Raw genomic sequence first — 24,703 nt, forward strand, 5'->3', positions numbered from 1 at the left:
TAACTTTGAATAGTTTTATCCTGTTTTAGTCTTACCTTTTATTTATAGTTAAGAGTACTATTGTTATGTAACTGTAAATATAGGTATTACCAGGCCTGTCCATCTCCGCGAGTTTACATCGAAAACAAAACACGCACGATGGCCCACCTACAGGATACTATTCGACAAGGCCTCACATACGAGCGAACATTGACTCACGCACGCGTATTCTTGTGTATGATGGAAGAAAATAAAGAAAATGGTGTACTAAATACTGTGCAGTATTTAACTGCCTAAATAATAATAAAAACACAGAATGTACTTTTTTAAGTTGCCTCAAGACACTGAGAGGTAAATAATTAGTTAATATTATTCATGATAATTCATGCTAAATCATGTATTTCCTCCGCCATTTTCCGCAGTTTGGCACCTCACGTCACATCATTTTACCGAAGTCAGCCCTATAGCTTCGGCGCAGTGCCGATCACTGACGTTTGTCAACAAAATGGTGCTTGACTCTTGAGACAGGCTAAATTACACCATATTGTTAATGACATTGAGCATACATTTTTTTAAATACCTTCGCGAAGTAAAACTTCTGTACGTAGTACTTATTATTATTCTGTGGTATTACATAAATCTTGCCAAGATAAGTTACTTTACTAAACATGTTCATTAGTACGCAATAGGTAATTAATCAATTGCCTCGAGCAGTCATTGCGAACCGAAAGTATAAGCTAAAAGAAAACAAGTACCTAATAAACTTACTAAAAAAGACCTGTGAATGTACCTCATACCATTATGTTATCATAAAATAGTGTAGCTCTTACCACACAGCGTCTACGAAATTACATTATGTACGAGGAGCTATACCGTCCAGTAAACTTGGCAAAGACAAGTTACAAATGACCGCTGTGATCCCGGGACCGACGACACGCCGGAAGAAAAGTGTGTACTTCGCTTTTAGTAATTCAGCTAAAGAAAGGACGTTAGTGCCCCAGCAAAGTACACAATTCTTGTAACATTATTCATTATGTCGCTGTCAACTCTCACTCAAGGGATTACTCCACTTAGCTAAATTATTTACGTGACTACTGGAGTAACTTGAAATTTAACTAGGTATGTAAAGTTATAGTTTTCAAAAAATGCGCCTATAAAGTCTCCACTAAATTCGACCATCAAGAAAGTAATGCATACTTATTTTGGCTGAAAATTGTAACAAAACTCAGGTCATTAATTTATTTCTCGTAATCAAAACATAGGATTATTAGTCATCAGTTAATGTCGTAAAGCATAACGACTAGAATTTAATAGCAATAAGAAAAAAATGGGTTCAACTGCGAAGCACAGTCTGAGCTCTCTGTTTAAAAAGTGTTCGCCAACCTGTCCCTTACACTGTAGGGATCGACGGCACCGCTATTTATCGGAAAATACTTGAACCACTTCTAGCCTGATTCGCTGAACCAAATTCTGCAGCGAAAACAGCAAGCTCTCGTAAAAAAAACCAATGTGAGTCTTACTAAAAATGTAAGTGAGATGAATTTTTTACTGTTCATACCTTTAAAACAAGTCGTATCGTCAGTGTTATTACAGCCAGTGTACCTATTCATCATAAAGTACTGAAATGTGTCGCCATCCACGCCGAGGTCAACAACGCGACAGATTTTAATGATACCACGTGAACAGTCGACACCAATTTGCATAATTTCTATAACCCTCCTCTAATTTGGTACCTGACGGACTGCGAAGGATTCCAAAGTACGAATGTTATTTCGTTATTCATATGATCTGCTTCTGCACTCTCAGTTAAAAATCACGTCACAGTAACTGTCCCGGGTAATTTCATCAATTATGTACTGTTATTTAGTTCTCTTACTTTATACAATGACCCTCTAAAATAATGTATGAAATCAACAGTCCAGACGGACTAATGAATGTGTTGATACACATTAGCACGGTAAAATGCTTAAATCTATATATATAAAAATGAAACCCGTTTCGCGTTGTCACGGCATCACGTGTGAACGGCTGAACCGATTTCGATAATTCTTTTTTTTAATGTTTGTGGAAGTCCAAGGATGGTTCTTACGGAAAAAAATATTAAGAAAATCTCTACGCTAAGGCGGTACGAAGTTCGCCGGGTCAGCTAGTAGAAAATATAAACACCCACTTTTTAATTTTGATTAATAATAGACTACCTACCAAGTTAAATTAGAAAACTTACTATTGTTATTTGCCTCTAGCCAGCTTGTTTTTCTGAACATAAACTCAACTTCATATGAGTAAACATGTTTTTATAAGTATCTAGCTGTGACGAGGGATAAAACATTATGTGAAAAAAGCTTAATGGGAAAAGTTAAATAGGAGATCGCGGAACAATTCTGGGCGCAAACAAAAATATTATCCTGTTCCTGAGTGAATGATAAACACACACAACGTACATTGCTCACGACCGGTGTAGGCATAAATGTTGTTTTAAGCTTTTCCAATCTAAAATGTATTTTGAGTTCTGTCATAACAGCGTTTGTCTGGAATAAGAGTAGGTAACAAAGCAAAGTTACCAGCTATCAAGTTTATTTGCAATTAGGTTAAAATCGCATACCATTATCAACTTTAATGTTAGATGAAAGCATTTTTACCAAAAGTGAAATGCTTAATGGAAAAAGTTTTAATGGGATTTGATGAACGAAACGCTCTAAATACAAATTTCTTAAAAGCAATTTTCTCCGTTAGAGAGCTCGTTTCGACGAATGTGACGTTCGAAGACATTTCGACGTGGTGGCACCCACATCTGTCCGAATCAATAATGCTCATCCAAGGCAGATACTTACTGACGTCTCGGGCCTAAACTCCGCTTTAATTGTTAATTGTACCGCGCCGTACGAATGAATTTCATTAACACCATATCACGTTTTGCTCTGTAATATAATTAATATACAGATACCTCTCTCATTCCAACGCTTTGAATCGTTACTGAATGTAATAAGTAAAAACCTTCGGTACAGACTACAGACACACAAATGAATTGATGAAGCGGTTTCAACTGTTTCGTAAATGGCTAGTTTAATAAAGCCTATTAGACTCGCAATATTCGAGACCTAAGAATAAAACGTAAAGGTAAATTGAAACCATAGCTTTACATGGATTAAACATATTTTTCATAATATATTATGTACGGCCCGACCCTTTCATTCTTTTTTTCGGCAAATATTAAATACACGCACAAAGGCTTTTATGTGGTTTCGGGTTCCAGAAGATGGCTTCTGTTATATGAATACTTACTTAGGTATACAGTGTTTGAGTGACTGACATTATTTTAAAACATTTTATATCGAAAACGTTATAAAACCTTGTGTTCATCCAAATTGGAGGTAGAGTTCAGAAATATAATAATGTACTTTTATGTATGACAAAGTGATATGAAAAACGCTCAGGCCAAAAATTAATTGTATGGTCAGTTAATTAGTTGGTCAATGGTGCTTTCTAACAAACCACGCACAAATAAGGAATTATGATGCTATGATAGGTAACTAATGGATGCGGTTAAACGTGTGCAAACACCAACACTCATAAAGGTAGGTATAAATAAAGCCGGGCGGGTCACACTGAGCCGTAATGCTAAGCTGAGCCAACATAAATTACGAATGAATGGCCCAACTTGCGACTCTAATGCGAGATTGAACAGATTAAACATCTATAAGAGGAAAATGCGACAAACTGAGGCGAATACTTTTTGCCTTCCGAAACAGCTTTCCTTGCGACTACTGAATAAATTGGGTATAGAAATCGAAGGTAACTTTTCCAAACTGCTTTTAGTGGTCTGCTCCATCGCGTTGTTGTTCTATAAAGTAATCAATCAATGCCTAACAGGAAATCATTAACAAAATGTCTACTTTGTAAAAAAAATATTTTCTATTTTATTTCCAATTAATTTTCGCTGCCCTTGTTTCGTCAAACGTGAAGAAATGGTACAATTTAATTAAAATGAGACGTTTATGTAACTTCGTCCTCTTGCTTTTGGAACTGGGTGTGTTTTAATTTCATAATTCTCCGTTTTTACAAATGTCAGCTTATTAAAAGACAAATGAATCATGTTCCTACCCGTGGCTCTTCGTGAGATAAAAGCCTTTCGCGTATTACTTGGACGGTATAAGTTTTCAGAACAAAAAGGAACTTAGAGCCTACTCTATTGAGGAAGCTCTGTTAAATTCGATTCGGTACTTCTGAAGATTAGCCAGATAAACAAAAACTATTAACACGTTCCAATTTCATATCTTATTCCAAAATAACTTAGTACTTAGTCAACATTTAAAAAAGATGCCTACTACCTACTTTATAACTACGAGATTTACTATTTAAAACAACCTGAAAAATTTAACATATCTTATTGCAGGAGTTGCCAACCATTTTCCTTATAAAATAACATGATATTCTTTATCACGGTTTAACATTTTATCGAAAAGTAAGCCGTAGAGGCCTTTTAATTTTAAATGGTCACCATTTTCGGGTCGTTCACGAGTTATTGTGCTTTAACATCGTTTACATCCTATACCTCGACTGTGATTCACAGTATGATTCTAAAATAAACTTTAACGACTTTACTCAAACAAAATGTACAAATGACGTATTTTTCAGGCCCATATTAGTTACAATAATATAAGTACCTTATCTAATATAGAAAAATGGGTCTATTATCATCAAGTATGCATATCGTATCAAGACAAGCTTAAACAAACTTCTTCTATTATTATTCATGACACTATCAATCTTTTCCTATGCGACACCTCATATAGCACCTATAGGCTTGGCATCCTCCGTCCGGTTCGCATTGAAATATTAAACAGAACCTTGCAAGGTGATGGATAACTCTTTGTTACGTACAACAAAGCAAACCTGCATCGAAGAGCTTACTGAGAAAAATGAGACGTTAAAATATAATAATTATTATTGACGGGATTGGTACCATGTAAGTGACCATGAAAGTTTAAAACAATATATTGTATTTGTGACCTTAAAACTTTAGGTCCTACGTTTGTATTACTCGTATAGCCATTTTGCTCGAGAATCCAAATGTTCAAGGGCGCTACTAATCTAGAGCTCTTTGCATTGAGAAAAGAATTAGTCACGAAGTAAATAGTTTAGGCAAAACAGCTTTCACTCAAGACGAGAGACTAAGTGCTGTTTGTCACTCTCCCTCTTTGTCACCATGCCTAGGATTGTATATCGACGCTATTTCTGCTAGAAAGGGATAGACCGTTTTAACTTATATCGTTCTGCGAACTGTACCGGCCTAAACACACTAACACACGTTTTAATTTAATGTCTACACCACCTGGCCAGATTAATCGAAACTATGTTACGTTGTGCTCTGGACGGTCTCGACGTAGAGGTTCTTTTCTTAGAAACAGTTTCAGAAATCTTTAATATACCTAATATGTAACATTTTAATCTTATATTACAATAGGTATTAAGTACATTATAATGTAAAAGTACTTACCAATTGAAGTGTCACTGCTCGAACACACGGTTACCTGAAAAGTTAAATTACGTAGCTAAATTATTTAAGTACATATTCATTCATTTCTAAAAACACAATCGGCACCTTTTTAATACAACTTTTATAGAAAAATCCTCCTGAAAAGTGCTACTTTTACAAGTGGAAAAAGGCTCTCAGGGCGAAGACAGTGCTGACCCTGATAATATTGTGTGTCGACTCGCGCGTCAAATACGATAACACACAATGCAAGCTGGAAATATCTTATATTAGGTACTTGTTGCGATAAATGTGTAGGTACATAAAACGTAATTGTATAAATACAGTGCCTACTGTCTGACTTTACATGACTTTAGTTAAGCACATTTTCCCATTTTGGTCCGTTCTCGCAGCAAACGGAGCCAATTAACCTTTATAAAGTCTGTCCATTTGGAAAGATTCTATTTTGTTTCAAAATGTTGAATTGGGGACTGCGGCAAAATACCAGGCAGGCGGCGTCGTGAAAATTGCACTTAAGTGAAGCATTGGGAAAGATTTCATAAAGGAGGAATGTAGAAGGAAATGAAATTTCATTTCGTTCCGTGCCGTGGCCACTCGAAGGTTCCGCTTGACACGGCAGCCGCGCGCGCGCCGCCCAGCCGCCCGGACCGGGTAACCGAACACTTTTGTTTCACTTTAATAAAACTTCCGCCAACTTCCAAAACAATTGAAATTATTCAGCGAGTTCTTGAAACAATTTCGCAAATTGCGTAAGACTAATACATTTTTCGGTGATTTTTTTGCTATTTAAATATTTTTGCCTATTGCTACGGGTTTTAGTAACGTTGCAAAGCTTTTTTTATTAGCCGTAACTATGTGCTTTTGAAGTATAATTTACGATGCGCAGGAAGTTTTAGAACTTATCATCTCCTATCATACTTACAAAACGTAAGGACTGTTAACTGTTGTGCTTTACGTTCTTACGAACTTCGGCAGAGATAAAAATTGTGTACTTACTACGAGTATAAAACTCATAAACATGTGTCATCATAATAAAAATATGATCCATTTAATATTGTTTATACGTTAATATTTATTCAGATAAAATATTACGAGTATTATGACTGAAAAAATATTGCTAAAAGAATACACCCAAAGTCTGAAAGATCTCTTGAAGTCGTTATGTATTCTGTATTCTTTATTATTTTATCACAATTTAGGGCAAAATATTAACCAAGACATATCGTATTACGCATCAATACACGAACAAATATTGATGATACAAACATATCGAAAACAAAACACCCAACCTAAACGGTCCACGAGAAGCGCGAGCAAAGAATAAACAGAATGCTTTTATAGTAACTTGCCGTGACACTTGTTACTTTTGTTATACTCTTCTCTACTGGCTGGATTTTCAGCTTGTTACTTTGCAACATAAATTTTAAGTGTATCAATTTTGTTAGGATTTGTATTCAGTTAGAAATATAATGCAAACATAATCTATTTTCTACTTATCTCAGCACAAAGATTAAATCAAAACAAATGGCAAAACATTTTCGCTACGGGATTGCTAAAAAAAGAGACGTAACAATCAAGTCGCTACTCGATGGCTCTCGATTCGAGAGCACCGGCGAACTAATCAAATAAAGCGATGGAGAAAACATTTGTTATTGGATAGTTGAGTAGATCGGGCAATTAGTCGACAGGAGTCGTAATCTGTTACAGACCGCTGCGACGACTCTAGTAGATTGATAGAGCCACGCGAATGGTTCCATTGCAGTTACAGCCCGCGCCCTCTGTCGAACAGATTTGGTTTTTCAGACATCGATTTATGTAATTGAATGAAATCATACTTCATTTCGCGTCTATACGATATTCGATACAGCCATCGGTCGCATGTGCCTGGCTATATCGAATCACTAGAAATATCACCACCATTGAGTTTTACGATTCCAAACGTTATTTGCATACCAACCTACTTACTGGAAATAGTGTATGAACAGTTGAACGATAGATATGTGCCGTCAATTATTCCTATCAACCTACTTTGATGAAGTAGGTAGTAGTTGAGGTAGTTTAAGAGATTTCGCGAGAAAATATTTAATTGGTATTTATTGATTAATAATATATTTTAACAGCAAAGTAAAGCAAACTACCTACTTTGCAGCTCTACTTCGTATGTCAACCAAAAAGTACATGATTATCAATTTCTCGTACATCAAAGGATACAGAATATTTGCATTTAATGAGTGCTTATTTCGGATCCTCTAATTAAGCTAGCAAAACATTTGTACGTAGTACCCAAATACCGTAATTTACACGTACTTAAATAGGATCGAATAAACAAAAGTCTAATATTCTGTACACGATTTTATTATTGCTTGTGTTTGAACAGTTCAATTGGTTTGGCGTCAATAACCGGATACTTTGATCGAGCCTAAAGCAATTAGAACAGGCATCAAATCAAAGCGACTGAGACGAACGAGACCCAGTTAATAGGTATAATGTAAATACCATTCGAATAAATTAGTAAGCCAATTATAGATTGGGCTTAGTTTGATGATATTTTCCACCTTTTCCTTAATAGGTCACTAATTTTGACTAAGACTAAGTTTTTTGATCAAACAAAGGGCCTAAATCATTTTTCATTTTGATACCTACTCAACGATACAAAGATAGCGCAATTACCTACCCACATAATTATTTATCTACAAATAGTAACCTTAAAGAGGTAACATGTTTTTTCTCTAAGGTTACCAAGTAATATGGAAAATCAATTCTGTGTCAGCTCTCGTGGCAGGCCGACCGTTGTTTGTTTTCAATTCGCTTCACTTTCGCTAAACGCGCGTATCGTATCGTCGTATTGTGCTCGATAGCGATTGTCTCCTTGCGTGCTAGCGATGACCTGATTCGCTTTGTTTATATGCTCCAGAAGGCACACCTGGACGTAACTGGCTCATCCTACTTTGCGTGTTGGAAGGAAGCGCCGAAAATGATATTTCGATGATAAAGAAGCTTTTTAAAATGTTTACGACCTGTTTGTTTGTTTGTTTGTTGTAAATTATGTTGGTTATTTTTTACCTTCGTAAACACATTGTAAAGTTAAAAAAATACAATACAGGTACATGTTGGCTAAGTAGGTAAGTAGGTACTTAACTTGAGTTTTACCCAACATTTCACGGAGACGTTTTGAGTAGGTATTCATTCGCTTTAAAAATAAAGCAATCTAGATCGTAAACTGGACCGAAAAAAGATTCACTAAAGCTGCAATTGGATGGTTTTCGATAAAAATAACTACTGCAAACCTAAAGCAGTGCGCGATCGAAAATCCATTACAATATCCACCAACGTTTTTAAAGTGTCCGGTTCAGCCAACCGATATTTGAATTTCACTTTAACTCGAATCGCGACAGCTCTGCGAGTTAATATAAACTCCTTCAGGAATTAAGTGTCTCAAATTTAACTAGACCTGTCAATCTCTAACTTCTGGATTAGTAGTTCCGAATCACGCCTTACGTCAAACAGCTTAACTTCGAATGTTAAAGTTGGCGGCAGACAAAACTTGCAAGTCGCTGAGGTCAGGGCTTACTCGGCAAAGGGTTTGCTACCCCATTAGTTTCGTAAGTGAGTCTGGCCGACCATCTGTCACCACATGTACAATTAACGTTACGGAATGCTGGACATTTTCACTTCCATTGAGCTAATAAAGTTACGTATTAGCTAATTAGCATCTTGAAAATAAGTTGTGAAAAAAATGGGTTATTCCTATTTGGATGTCTATCGATTAGACCACCTAAATTGGGCTTTTCAATTTTAATTTCTTTTGTAAGTAGTTGTCAGTTCATGGGGGCAATAAAAACTTTGTTTTTCAATATTAAAAAGACTATTAAGTGATTGACTATTCCTGATGATAACTTTAAAAAAAAAATAACAGACTTCAAATGCGTGAACACAAAAAAAAATGAAAACATAAAAAATTTTGATAATACCTACCTATTCAACAAAAAAATAATCGTTCAAATTGATTCATAATCGATAATCGGCGGAGATATTGCGTATAAAAAAGTTCATCCCCAATTTTCCACCCTTGGGGGAGAAATATTTTCTTAAAATTCGCATGAAACCACCCTATTGATAATACCTATTCAACAAAAAAATTATCGTTCAAATTGGTTTATAATCGGCGGAGATATTGCGTATAAAAAAGTTCATTCTCAATTTTCCACCCTTGGGGGTTGTTTTTTTTTATTATTAAATTTAAATGGGACCACCCTTGAGGTATTACCTATACGCCGAAAAAAGATTTGTTCAAATCGGTTCATAATTGACGGAGTTATCGCGTAACAAACCTAGAAAAAAAAACATACGGGTCGAATTGAGAACCTCCTCCTTTTTGAAGTCAGTTGAAAATGAGTTTTATAAGTAGACGTGTGACAACAGAATTTAACGTTTAATTTGAATCTACTTCAGCAAGAAGAAATGGAAGCAAGAAGCGATTCTGACATAACGATAATCTCGATTCAGGCTGTTAAACCACACTTGCCCCGCAGGTGCAACGAAAGGCCGATATTCGGCGATAATAATAAATAACGTACATAAAATATACGAAGGCAAAAGCGACAGTTAGCCAGTTACGAGGCAACAGCTGCTTTCGCCGATATTGCCCCGCACGAGACGTCCAATGCTTACAAATACACTATGTCCCGATAGATCGATACTGCGGCCATCACCGCGCCGCTACACCCTTTGCAACAACGGGTTTCCCAAATCGTGCCCACTCAACAATGTGCACGTTTTATAGAATACTTTATGACACAATTTCTTTAAAATATGCGTAATGCTAATGCATGGGCTTTGAGAAGATACTTTTTATGAGCTGTCAAGACACTGTTTCTCCATCGAGATTTTTGAAGTTACATACTCGGTAGGGGTGTACTACACCTAGGCCTACTTCTGTAGGTATCTTTTTAAAGTTAACTGCTTAGTTATTACTCATTCATTAACCGTCAAAACCGTAAATAATCTATAATTAAAAATGAATCACAAAATGTGTTGGTAAGCGCATAACTCAACAACGCCTGGACCAATTTTACCAATACTTTTTTTTAATGTACGTTGAAGTCCAAGGATGATTTTTACAGCGAGAAAAATTCGAATATTTAACTAAACAGCCCTTCTTTATGCGGGCGAAGCCGCGGGCAGAAAGCTAGTATTTAATACAAACCTTCTTATAAGAAGAAACTTTTGAGGATTCTTGCTCTTAAAATAAATAATGATTCTGTCTTACAAACTAGATCATGGTACGCTACAAGATCAACAATTACAAACTTTGCAAACGCTCACTCGCTTTGTATATTGAGTAACGGATTAGGCATAGGCATTGTAAACTATTTAAATCCACTCATTATTTGATAGGGCAGATGTCAAACTCGCCCATCAGGATTATTGGATTCCAGACACTGATAATAATTTGACCTATTTCAGTACAAACGTTTGACAGGATATAACCACTTAGCCTAAGTGTTTGATAAAATCAATCCATTTCTACGATTGGTTCCAATAATGTTCGTTGTTTTGCTTCTATTGTGTGCTTATGATTTCCATCGACCTGAACACTAATAAACAACTGAATTTCAATAAAATTCGAAATCTCGTATGTTTTATGAACATCAATTAGTTCTTCATAAAAATTTATCGTATGTTGAAAGTTGGAAGTACTCGTGAGTGTTAATTAACCTTTACTATGGCCGATCGATGTTGCCATAGAACACAGGTGTTTGAACTGCAAACATTACAGGCATACAATTTCGTAGAGCATGTAACAACGTACATTAATGATTACAATTGTACTACGATATTCGTAGCAACACCCCGCGGCGTAGCAAACTTTTATTGCGTAGATTGTAGGCATTGTAGCATAGATAATAAATTTACAGTTATTCAGTTATTCACCCATGGGTTAAAAGTTTATTATCTCCAATTTCAAGGTCCAGTACATTTCCAGTGTCGCCGGGGATCAGCTGGATGATTAAGAAATCCCAGGAGCGTGGTACTCATTGATTACACGATTGTCAAGCTCACGCGCCGACTTAAATCTTCTTCTTCAATGAATAAATTATTTTATTTTATCAAAATGTTTTTGTACAAATGTAACAAAAGAAATCGAAGTGCGATTAATATTAATTATGGGGTCTGTCTACCTACTTTTGTAAGTTACACAAAACTCTCGGAATTTGTTTCTACGTAATTGGTATCGAGGGACCATGGGCTCTATTATTCCTTCTAATTTATCAGGTTACGTTCGATAAACGTGAGTAATAAAGAAAATAAGTAATTTGGGTTCCAATCAAATAAATTATAATAAACGAATGGTTAGCATTACTCAATTGTTTCCAGTTCGATAAATTGTCAATTGCATTTTTGACGAAGACAATCATTACAAAAATAGTAATAATAAAAGGTGACTAACAGTAGAACATGCATATTGTAGAAAGAAAGAATTGATTTTGGTAATTAACCTACCTGTGTCAAAATTTATGATAATACATACAGATTAAGTTTTATATTTTGTATTAAAAATTGTTACATAAACCTATCATTACCCAAAACTGACCAAAACCAATTTTGTGTATCGATAACACAATTACATAGCGTAGTGACTTTTCAAGCATTCATTACCCGCGGCACCGAGCCCGCAGTCATGTGTGATCCGGTATATAACACAAGTTATGTGGCCCAAGACGCCAGTTCCCCTTTATTTCTATCGGCAAGCTCTCATTTACATACACTTTGCTGACCCAACGCCGATAAAACCCTTTTTATCGCAGTAAAAAAAGATTTTGAGGCTTAACAAAGAATTCTTTGACCTGATATTTATAGAATAGAAATTGGTAACGTTCAAATATAGATACTGAATCAACAAAACCTAGATGTTTAGACATTTCGGATATTTCAACAATTTGCATGCTTTCAGTAAGTTATGAAAGTTACCAATGGAAACTGTCTAGACTCAACATAAGTAATTTAAAAGGCGCTTTAGTATCATAATTATTCATTATTCTTGTTGCCGAGTTTCACCTGGATCTATAACAAAGCGTTAAGACATGCAAATGGCTAATGGTTGCTGTAAGTAGGTACACGATAATTCGATAGAATGCCTACACTCAAACATTACCTAAGCATAGTAAATAAATAGATAAAGTTTTTACTATTTTTAACTACCTACAATACAATATTTAAATTTTTAAATCTTTTTAATAAAATAAAACTTTTTCAAAGTTATTTCATCTCTAGAGCTTTTGCTTTATAACAATAATAACTTTACAAGCTTACAGTCCCTTTTCTCAGAAAACTTTTTGCAATGGACAAAAAAGAAGCTAAAGTTCTCGAAACGAACATTTACAATGGAAGTTTGGAACAATTTGCATAGAAAACTCTCGGATATGCAATACGGGTTGATATAAATGCAGAATTAAATTGATGTTATGGAATATTTTAGAAAAAAAAGCTAATCCTAAGAAATTAATGCAAAGATAAAATTGCGCACGCCTTTATTTGCACAAAGAAGCATCATGGCCAGTTAACTTGACTTATACAATGTATTTAATAACAAGCGCTTACCAGTGGGCAATACCCCTTCAATAGCCTCTCTGCTGTTAAAAGTTTCAGCGTGGTGGGCCCACGTGAATCATATTTTACGTCATGCCCAGCAGCCCACACAATACGTTATACTTATACATATAAAGCACCAATTCACCAAAAAGAGGCGCCGGCCGTTATCTATCTTCTACTATAGGTACTTATAATAAATCTGTAGAGAGGTCAATTCTGTACATGTATTATGCATCGATACTGATGCCAAAAATGCAATCAGTAAAATTTTTGTCTCTCTGTCTGTCTGTCTGTATGTTCCTTATACATAGAAACAAAAACTACTAAACGGATTTTAACGAAACTTGGTACAATTATTCTTCATACTCCTGGGCAGGTTATAATATACTTAGGAATTCCCACGGGAACAGGAATTAGCGGGAAAATCCTTTTGTATGATAAATCTAAACCGCTTAAGTTAGACGCTTGAAATTTTGCATGTAGGTACCTTAGTAAACTTAAAGCTTAGTTACAACAAGGAATTCCCGAAATTCCTACGGGAACGGGAATTAGCGGGAAAATCCTTTTGCATGAAAAATCTAAACCGCTTAAGTTAGACGCTTGGGCATGTAGGTACCTTAGTAAACTTAAAGCTTAGTTATAACAAGGAATTCCCAAAATTCCCACGGGAACGGGAGTTAGCGGGAAAAAACATTTGTATGAAAAAATCTAAACCGCGTAAGATAGATGAAGGGGGTACGAGTAAAAAGGGATCCACGCGTACGAAGTCGCGGGCGGCTGCTAGTCTAATAATAAATATGACACCACATTTTGATGGAAGTTCATAAAAACTTAATTTTTTGATTATTCTATGCAAATCCAAGCACCGCACAGTTCCTAATTATTTGAATGTAATTTCACGTACCTACAACAACGGCTGATTGATATTTTTGTTACTCGTGTGTTTCTTTGGATCAGCCTACAATACAAAGTAAGTAATTTACTAAATGCGTAGTTAATCGTTTTCTCGCTTAATAAATACGATTATGACATCACGTGTATGATATACTTACTGATAAAGAGAACAGTGCAGAGTATAAAGTATTCAAAATATTTGTCGCATCTATAAGAAAACGACAATGGAAAGATACAACTTCACACTAGTGAGCTGAAGTGGCAGTAAGCAGCCATTTCCTATCGCAGAACCGCAGAAAGATGGAGTAAACAGGTTCTCGAGGAGAGACTACTATTCGGAAACGGCTCGATGAACTGACGACCTCAGGGAGGTAGCTGGTAGTGGCTGAAAGAAATATGAAATGAGTACCTAGGTACTAGCGAAACAACTAGTCTACCATCACGTTTCTATTATTCTAATATTATACATATCAAATTGATCGAAATTGCATGCATGAACGGAATGATTATAAGCATGGTTGAACAAATGGCTCTCGCCATTAATTGTCAATTAATTGCAACTGCAATCCCAAATGATGAGGCCGATCAGAATCTAATAGCACGTCCAAATTGATAGACTCCCAAAATAATCGCCGTCGCGCCGTGTGGGGACGGCCATAAAGAATACTCTTCCCCACCGCCAACAGGAGGCGTGTCGTAAGAGGCGACAAAATCCCTGCAGCACCGGACGGGCAGCAGCGTCTGCGTGCGAAACCTTATAAAAAACTGCGATCGCCAACCCGCCTGCCAAGCGTGGCGATTAAGGCAAATCCCCCCCATGGAGAGGAACAAAAAAACACGGCCCCTAGTCCCCGGCGGTCCCACTATCCCGGGCCACGGTAGCGGTCACGGTAACGGTGGGGCGAGGGGTGCTAAGAATCACCGGGTACCGACAGGCTACCAACCCCGACGACCTCTGGCCCTGGCAACATTTAACACTCGCACGCTGCGGACTGACGTGAGGCTCGCCGAACTCGAGGAAGAACTGAGCAGGTTGCGGTGGGATATCGTAGGATTATGCGAAGTCCGAAGAGAGGGGGAGGACACCATAATCCTGAAATCCGGAAACCTGCTCTATTTCCGGGAGGGCGACCAGCAGTCCCAGGGTGGTGTCGGGTTTATCGTCCACAAGTCCCTTGTCAACAACGTGGTCCAGATCGAGAGTGTTTCGGCGAGGGTAGCGTACCTTATACTCAGAATCACCAAACGGTATTCGCTGAAGGTCATACAGGTATACGCACCGACCACGGAACACCCCGACGACGAAGTGGAGACTATGTATGAGGATATTTCCAGAGCCATACATAGCTCCCGGTCCCATTTTACCGTTGTGATGGGGGACTTCAACGCGAAGCTGGGTAGACGAAGCGATAATGAGCTGAAAGTGGGGCAATTTGGGTATGGAGAGAGGAACGCACGTGGCCAACTGCTGGCTGGCTTTATGGAGAGGGAGGGCCTCTTTATGATGAACTCCTTCTTCAGGAAGCCAAAACAGCGAAAGTGGACATGGCTGCATCCCAATGGCGCTATAAAAAATGAGATTATGTATACCTGGGACAAACAGTCCAGTTAGGTAGGTCCAACTTCGAGAAAGAGGTTAATCGTCGAATCCAACTCGGCTGGGCAGCGTTCGGGAAGCTTCGCGAAATTCTCACGTCCGAAATACCGCAGTGTCTCAAGTCAAAAGTATTTGACCAGTGTGTGTTGCCAGTGATGGTGTATGGCTCTGAGACGTGGTCGCTTACTATGGGCCTCATAAGAAGGCTCAAGGTCACCCAAAGAGCGATGGAGCGTGCTATGCTCGGAGTTTCCCTGCGTGATCGAATCAGAAATGAGGAGATCCGTAGGAGAACCAGAGTGACTGACATAGCCCGCAGAATCGCTAAAATCAAGTGGCAGTGGGCGGGGCACATAGCTCGAAGAGATGATGGCCGCTGGGGCAGAAAAGTTCTTGAGTGGCGACCACGAGCTGGAAGACGTAGCGTGGGCAGGCCTCCCACTAGGTGGACCGACGATCTGGTGAAGGTCGCGGGAAGTACCTGGATGCAAGCGGCGCAGGACCGGTCTTTGTGGAAATCCTTGGGGGAGGCCTTTGTCCAGCAGTGGACGTCTTTCGGCTGAAACGAACGAAACGAACAAAATAATCGCCACTATGATCGTGTAAAGCTATTACTATTGATGACATTTACTGATAGTAATAAATATTTATTTTATAGTTAAAAATAAAATAAACGTTTTCCACACAAAAGCTAAGAGGACACGTAGCAAATGCACAATTCTCCGTTCGGATTGAGGCGATAAAAATTCGCTGATCATCTAGTTCGGCGGACGGCAGGCAGGCTTGGAGCGAAGGGGCGTGCGCTATAATAACCATTTATTCTCGATTCTTCCAGATTTTTCCTCAAAAAAGCTATCTAACTGCCTACGTGAACGTGTAATGTCAGGCTTATCGGGACAGTGGCAGTCATGCACTAAGAATAAAGAATGAGTCTGGCAGATTATTAAGAGCTTCTTGAAATTTTCGCTACCTAAAACATGTTTTAAGCTACAATAATATTTTCATTTCATTTCATCTTAATTTACTTGTATTTACTGGAAAATCAAGGAAAGGGACCAAAATAAATCTCCTAGACATAAACAATTGCCTAATTCTAAGTAAATCGAACCACCCGAAAAACAAAGGGAGGAAACAGTAATCCAAAACTGTTTCTTGCTGTTTTGTTGTCAAAATAACGGTACCCAGTGGACGTTTGTTTGGTAAGTTTATTTTTAATTTCATTAACAACTTTGTAGCGACCGGCTAGAGTTGCTGCGATTTACGACGGCTTCATTTAACTTACGAACTTCCTTCGAGATTCGATGGTTAGAGGTTTCTGTACCTACTACAAACTTTTTCCATGCTTAGCTACATCATTATTTTTATGTCCGACTTATTTACTTTCTCGTCGGATATTCAGTGTCAGGATACCTTTCAAACAAACGATATTCTTAAATAAAGGCAAACAAAATGAAGTTAGACGTGCATTTATGTATGTATCTTCTTTGTGCTTTTTAATGAATTCATACGGTAACCCATTGTTTTTTTAATGTGAACGGTTGAAGTCAAGTTCAGGTCAAGGCTGAATTGGAATTAAGACAGTTAATTGTTCAAAAACAATCTCCCAATCAATTTATCATATTGCATTCGCGTAACGTTGACTCATTGACTCACACTATTTAATAACATTCTGATACTTGATAATTAAAAATACTTCTTTTAAACAATAGGAACGTAATTAATAAAAGAAGCCTGCTGTTCATGTTATTGCCAACCGTTACACAAGTGTAGAACCAGATGCGCAGTTTTAAAGTAACTAAACATGGATACAATCTTTAATATAAAATGTATATTTTACAATGAAAATATTCCTCATTATTCAAAAAAGAACAGAGCAATAAATGAATCGTTAAAATCTTATTCCCCACTCCAACACATAATTATGCGAGCTCTCCAATGACCCTCATTGGAGGTAATGACCACGTGGACTGGAAGAGACTACAGGAGTACCTATTGTATTGTTCGGCTCCAATCTTGTCACTTTAATTAACCAATTAAAACGCACAGCCTCAATGATTACGTATTATTCTCTGCTTGCTTTTAATTCGACGCTGTATTTTGTTTCGTTGATCAAATGGGATAAGTAGAGTTTTTTTACGATTTAGTCATACGACAGGTATTTGTCTTTCGGTCCTAAATAGGGCAAAAGGGAGGAAATAAGAGACGAAAGAAATGATGGGCACGATTCATTCATCATTATGAAGGCACCCATTTTAGAAGAACACAAATTATGAACATGAATGTTGAATTGTTGATAACACTAAAAATGTTGTAATAAGAAAATAAATCCGTAAATAAAACGCCCAAAAACATACATGAGCTTGCGAGTTTTGAATTTTAATAAGTACTTATGAATACACTCACGAGATTAAGGAAATTTAACGACAGACGTTTGTGGGTCACACACACCTTTGTGGGTCACAATAAAACAGACTCACACAATCTACATCTACTTGAAACACAGATTCAGGTTAATATAGGTAGGTACTTGTAATAGTTAGCTACCTGGCTCTGAAACTAACTAGATTAAGTTTAATTCCCCTCTACGAGTATAACGATTTCATAATTCGACTTTATCCCTTTCTTTCATTCTAGCGAGTGAAATACATATTTAAAAAATATGTTGTCTTTTCTCACAAACTCCCTGTAAATAACATATCTGAAGGGTTGCAAATGTTTTCTGAGTAGAAGCCTAACCGGCGCCGACAGTTGCACAGAACAATCTCGATTTATTGTCAAAGGTAGTGCGCCTATCGCGAAGCGTCTTTATCTCGAATAAAATAATAGCGCACCCTCGTCTGTAACTCGACGACTGTCGAAACAATCACAGCGTAAAGTTCAGATAGAACGCAATTAGATTTGGCGTGTACAAGGAGCGTTTCAGGTGGAGTACAGCCCCTTGAAACGATAAGCCTTCTTTATTGTCTTCGTAGCCCCGTGGCCGTGTTTTTATCTTTTTATTGCCGGTCCGGGTGGGCATTAGCAATATGCGCCACCAAGTTATGGCCTAAACGAAAACTGGAAGGGAACAATTACTTTTTTACTGAACTCGCCACGCCGCGTTACGGTCCGAGCTCAAAAATGACTACCCTTAACTCTGGTCATAAAAAACAATGGGGCTCTTTGTCAGACTCGAATTTAATTGCATTGATTTGAATCGTTTGAAATTAATTCATGAAAAGAGCTTTTAGGTGTTTCATTACCTACACCTTTTTTATATCACATCAAAACATATTACCTAATTGAACTAATCGCAAATGATTATTTTATGACATGTAAAATTATATTATACAAGTTATCTCATTTTGATGCGAATTACGTTTTCAAAAAAGTCAATACCAACCTGCCATGTGCCGTACCAGGGCTAATAAACTTATTATACCTAAATCAAATTAAAAATTTAAACCCATGATTTGGGGGTAATTGCGTCAGAATAGGCTTTATGTACATCTACGAGTATAATCTTGATAGTCAGTGCTTTGTAGCGTAGATAGTTACCTACACAAAAACCTTAACTTCAAAAGAATATGATTCTGTCTTTACGAGTAGGTACACCTATGTAGGTATATGAAATTAATAGTAGTATTGTAGTATTTTAATAATGTAAGACTATTTGTGGAGCTCCTGCTTAGAATATACAAAAAGGGGTTTTATTTACAAATTCGACTTGGTGTCGCGTATGGCTCTACACGACTTTAGCAAATAATAGCAATCCACCCACTTATTTATTCGAGATATGCCGCTGGGTTTGCTTCATCCACAAACGTCCTCAATCCTCTGTATTAAATACGCCTAGGGACATATTTCGTCGTTAAACTGTATAATTTGGCTAACAACCAGTATTTTTGGAGTATAATCCCTGACAATATAGTTATTATCGTAATACAAGGTTAATATTGTTAGTACAAAAGGCATTTACAAGAATCTCGCCCTTTGTAGAACAACTTGGAAGATTGTAAGTGGACTTATGTCCACTTTCGAAGTATTTAATGTAAGTTACGTAAATCATATCACTTATACATACCTACATAATAAAGTCACTTCAATTTATATTAAGTAAAGTATGGGTACAGTACCTACCACTATTTTTAAGATATGAGGGAAAAACTAGTAGCAAGAAAAACGTCTCACAACTTTTCACTCATGATTGGAGAAATACCTATGTCATGACAACTTGATCCATTACAGAGAACTTCTAATATTTTGTAAATAAGTGTATTGGTTGAGAACTGTTGTAAATGAACAGAATGCATGTCGTTTTTATAAACCCTTAAAATTGTTTTCAGGAATTTAATGACGTAGATTTAATTAATATCTTTTAAAGGAATTATAATGCTGGATGATGATGATAATGAAAACTAACGAAATGAAATGAATCCCGTGTGCACGGCACAGGCCTCACACAAAGAGAGATTGCGAGCATTTAATTCAACGGTAAGCAGCTTATAGAACTGAGGCTCTATATTCCATAATTAAGTCATTGTTTAACATTAGCCGCACGCAAAACTTTTCGAATGCTTAATTATGCGATCCATAACGACTGTTGTTGGATTTCAGAAATTAATACAGGTACACGTTCTTAACTTTAATACGATGTTTTATGATAAGTTAAGTCGAAGCGATGGTAATACAATCTAAGCAAAGCTTCGCAGCTTTTCGTGTTTATGAATATGAGATTAACACAATTATCAATGCTTTCATTTAGTTCTTATTTATTCTAGGACGTTAAGGTTTGTTGTGCTTTGTTTCTGGTTGTGACGTCACAAAATAATTGGAATCGTCTAAAAATAACACACGCAAGTTAATTTCGCCCAGGCGCGATCAGGGTTCGTTTGACGCCATCGTTTTACCTCACCCTTAATGGCGACCATCAACCCTGACGATCTTAGTCATTACGTAGAATGAAATTCACTATTGTACATAGGAATATAGCTATGAACGGAAGGATGTTATAACAATAATGTTTTATAAGTTAGCTAGGGGTTTGTAATTTAAGAGTTTGATATTGAACCCAGACAATCCATTGTACTGTATTTTAAAGGTTCAACAGGTAAGATATTGACACTTATCCATCAGTCTGGATAGTTGTTGGGGTCGCGCTCGGGCGCGCGGTCGGCGGCGGCCGGCGGCGGCGGGNGCGGCCGGCCGCGCGGACCTCCTCGCGGACTACAAGGTGAGCAATTAAGGCCTACTTACGCGGTCAGCACGATCCGAACCGGGGCGCGACACTTGTTGTGGTGTGTGAGGCCGCGTGGCCGGGCTGCGGCAGACTGTTGCTCCCGGGCCCGCTTCACTTGTTACGTGCCACCCGCCGCCCTGCGCGGCTCCGACCCGCGCCCCGCGCGCTCTCCGCGCCTCCGCCCGCCCTGCCAACCCCGCCCCGCTCACCAATATCGCAGGGTCCTCCACTTAGCAGCATCCTTACACCTACCTAGATACCTCCGAGCGGCCATCCAACATCGTTTTTCTCAGATGTCACCTGGATGCGACGGCTTGGGCGTTTGAGGAGACACGTAATTCATTCAAGTTTTATCTATGACGAAAAACAAGTCAGACTAACACAGCTTACAATTTATCAAATCTGCGTTTTAAGATCAAAGCCCAGCTCTTGAAAGATTTTAATAAAACGGAAAATTAATTCAGTCTAAGTATCTGGATTAATATCATAAAATCCAGACAAGTTGTCTGGATTGGATTTTAGACAACTAAAATATTATTATATTAAGTTACGTGCATGTGTTTCAAATTCAAAATCAAGACTACTATGTAAACTTTCTATTGATTGTTACTGAAATATGTATACTGGACCTTAATTTTTCCTTGTCGAGCCCTACCTACTTAAAATTCAGTATCGTCGTCTTGGTGACAGCGTTACCTGGATATAATCCGCTCGGAGGCTATGAATAAATACGTGAACGCATCTCAGCCCCCGGCTATCGTCACGCTGAGCGCTATTTTTTAATAAACATAATAAAACATTCCCGCCCATATACTGCGAGGGCGGGCGGTGTGATCATTACGACAGCTACAAGAAAAGAAATAATAACTCGCTAAAAATACACACAAGATAACGTCTCCATTATTCGCCCTAGAGGACTTGTCAAACAGGGTGTAGTGGTCACAACACTTCACGACATAATAAGCTCTGGCAGACCTTTGTTTACGCGTATATTCATTTATTTTGTTCTACCTAATATACAAGGACAGATCTCTCATTAAATCATCACGAAGTGTGCTACCACCACCACCACCAATCTACAAGTCAATTCCGGCTGGGATTAAAAGAATGTATAAATTTTACAACTGTTGTGACCTAGAGCATTGATTTAATTTAAAAGGCAATAGCATACTTATTGTGTTTCATTCACATACAAATTGGCTAGTTGATCTACCACTGGTAAATATATTAAGACTATTAAATATTACACTTTTACTTATTTAACAGTTCTAAAATAAGCTTGTTTTATTAAGGATCCATAACAAAAAATGTTAGTACGAGTATGTCACTTTTATATCATCAAGATAAAACTTACGCAGTAGTAACTTGGCAGTAAGTGCTACGAATATAGCTCGGTGCTACGAAGACCATGGTATTTCTGTTGTTTGGGTTCAATCCCACCAGAACCTGAAACAGTAGTTTTTTTAAATGAACAATCATGTTTGAAATTCCAATTAATAAAATAATTAATTAAGTGAATAGCCACAAATTAATGACTAATAACTTAAAGAATTTAATAAAGTAAATTAATCAAAAATTAACAACCCATCATTAAAAACTCAGCGTTTAATTCGTGACACGTGACAATGTAGCATTAAACACGAAGCATGTTGGGCTTGTTGACGTCACGCGAGGGTCGAGCCATCAGCTTATCGGAGGGCGGGCAACTTCGCCGTACTTCCGTGGGCGGAAGCTTCAATCACAATACCCATACAGTACGCTCAGACGTTGATGTCGTAATCGATAACATCAAAGAAAGCTGAACCTCTCTAATTAGTCGTGCCCGTAAACATCTATATGTAGACTAAAGCGCTCTTTTGTAAAAGATGCCAAGATGTTAATAGGTAATTACCTATACAGATACAGTACATTACACAGATACAAAACAATTTGGTTGTACAAGCGATACTTACAAACATAAATTACCTTCATTTAATAATGCCGTGATTCCGTACCTCATTAATTTGCTCGCTCAATGCTTTTTGCAACAATATAACATCTGATCTCCATTATCAAAATCAAATCTTACAAAGCGCATAGAGATTCAATTTTCCTTCACTTCTGTATGTTTTTGGCACCGAGGTAAGCCTGACCTAAATAGAGTTGTGTGCCTAGGCAGAGCACACAACGGGCTAGTTTATATGTATTTTTCTTCTTTAAGCTTAATTGCAACAACTGACGAAAAATGCAACTGATGCAACATGTAAAATTGTAAAGAAACTAAGGGGAGTAAGCTCAAAATCCAAAAAAAAAGTAGAGTCAATATACAACGTATTTTCCCACTTTGTGTGGCACATGAGGGAATTGAAACTAGGACCTCTGGGTCATGTCGAGCTCTCTAAATACTTAGCAAGTGGGAATTGGATTAATAGATAGACGAGGCAAATAAAATGCAACAAAAACTTACTTAATTGTCACTATGAAAAAGTTATTTGTCAAATAAATTGAATTATTCAGTAGGTAATTAATTATTGCACCTAATTAATTATTTAGCTTATATAACCTGTACCAACCAGACCTCGCAGCATTATTAATAATAACTCACAACATTATTGTTAAGTGTATGCAAATATTTATGCATGAGCCCAGTTCATAATTTATTCGAACGTAGCTAATAATCGTGACAGAATTGTATTAATTTCGCATTGTATTTGTCTCACTGTAAATTCAATTTGTTACGCATTGTGTTTGATTGCGTACCGTGAAAAAATAATGTGAGTAATTTAAACGTGATAAACAACGTCGGTAGCCATAATAATGTATGAAAAATATTCATTTTACAAAACGCAGGCAAGTATTATGAAACGATTCGCTCAAAACTCAATTCTGTCTCTACTAGCATACATTGAATTCGTCATTGGCCAAAATATTGAAATTCAACCAATGACGACTTGAACCTATGATTGAGTTTGAATCGAGTTTTGGGACTCGTTTCATAATACCGACCAAACTCTATTCACATTGTAATGTGGTTCAGAAACTGGACAAATAATTTGCTTGTGCTAGGAAGCACCGCTCTTTTATAGACAACGTCGCGTCTCATTTTTTAAAAATTGATCCTTTTAGTTACACATCGTCATGTGTGAAGTGAAGAATTCTCCAGAATCAAACTGAACATACAAAGAATTGTTGTGAGGATATGAAAATATAAATAAATGAATAAATAAATAATAAATAAATCTTTGGACAATTTCACACAGCGCCAGCTAGCCCCAAAGTAAGCAACTTAATGCTTGTGTTATGGGTGCTAGCTTAACGGATATACTACTTACATAGTCACACCCAGACCCGTCACAGAAATTAAAATTCATCATTTCAATTTCTGCCCGGCCGGGAATCGAACCCGGGACCTCTCGGCATAGTAGTCCGTTCTGAACCACTAGGTACACCAAACGGCCGACAAAATATAACACCATGAAACTAATGAAGGCCTATCGATCGCTAGGTATTTCCTATCAATCTACCGACATCAAGCAGCGTTGGTGATGGGTATGTAATCGATTGGTTGAGTGCAGAGGTGACATCAATCGCCAGTCACCGAAGAACGCTTCTCTAATCCGCGCAATTAGGCTCTCTGCACGCGCGGCGGACTTCGTCGGTGACCACACTAGTTCACGCTGCTACGAACGAGTATCATCTACTTACTGAAAACTTATAATATTAAAATCACTAAATCAAGACAGTTACAATGTTTAATTTAAAATACACTTACTTTGACGCAACGCATACTAATACACGATAATTATCATGTTAATTGGTAAACAAACACATAAAAAATATGTTGTAATGGATGTTATCACAGTCAATATTAAAGTAGGTACTTAAGTACTTACACAAATACTCGTAGTGAGTTATGTTACCTATAGTAAAAATCATGCTAACTTTATTG

The 24,703-nt window shown here is 37.3% G+C and overlaps 1 protein-coding gene and 1 pseudogene across 4 annotated transcripts in view; one reads left to right on the forward strand and one right to left on the reverse strand.

The window, feature by feature from the left end:
* The window catches only part of Fife (regulating synaptic membrane exocytosis protein fife), a 107,701-nt gene extending 86,801 nt beyond the window's left edge, over positions 1-20,900 (reverse strand). For all 4 annotated transcript variants that reach the window (XM_028322055.1, XM_028321983.1, XM_028321908.1 and 1 more), the window contains exons 1-2: positions 20,793-20,900; positions 5,477-5,510 (exon numbers count right to left, since the gene is read on the reverse strand). The gene's annotated coding sequence lies outside the window, so the exon portion shown is untranslated. The remainder of the gene's footprint in view (positions 1-5,476; positions 5,511-20,792) is intronic.
* On the forward strand, positions 14,701-16,120 carry LOC114365612 (uncharacterized; annotated as a pseudogene).
* Positions 20,901-24,703: the final 3,803 nt, after the last annotated feature.

The sequence above is a fragment of the Ostrinia furnacalis genome, unplaced genomic scaffold, assembly GCF_004193835.3.
Source record: "Ostrinia furnacalis isolate ACB-3 unplaced genomic scaffold, ASM419383v2 OfSCF0069, whole genome shotgun sequence".
Classification (NCBI taxonomy): domain Eukaryota; kingdom Metazoa; phylum Arthropoda; class Insecta; order Lepidoptera; family Crambidae; genus Ostrinia; species Ostrinia furnacalis.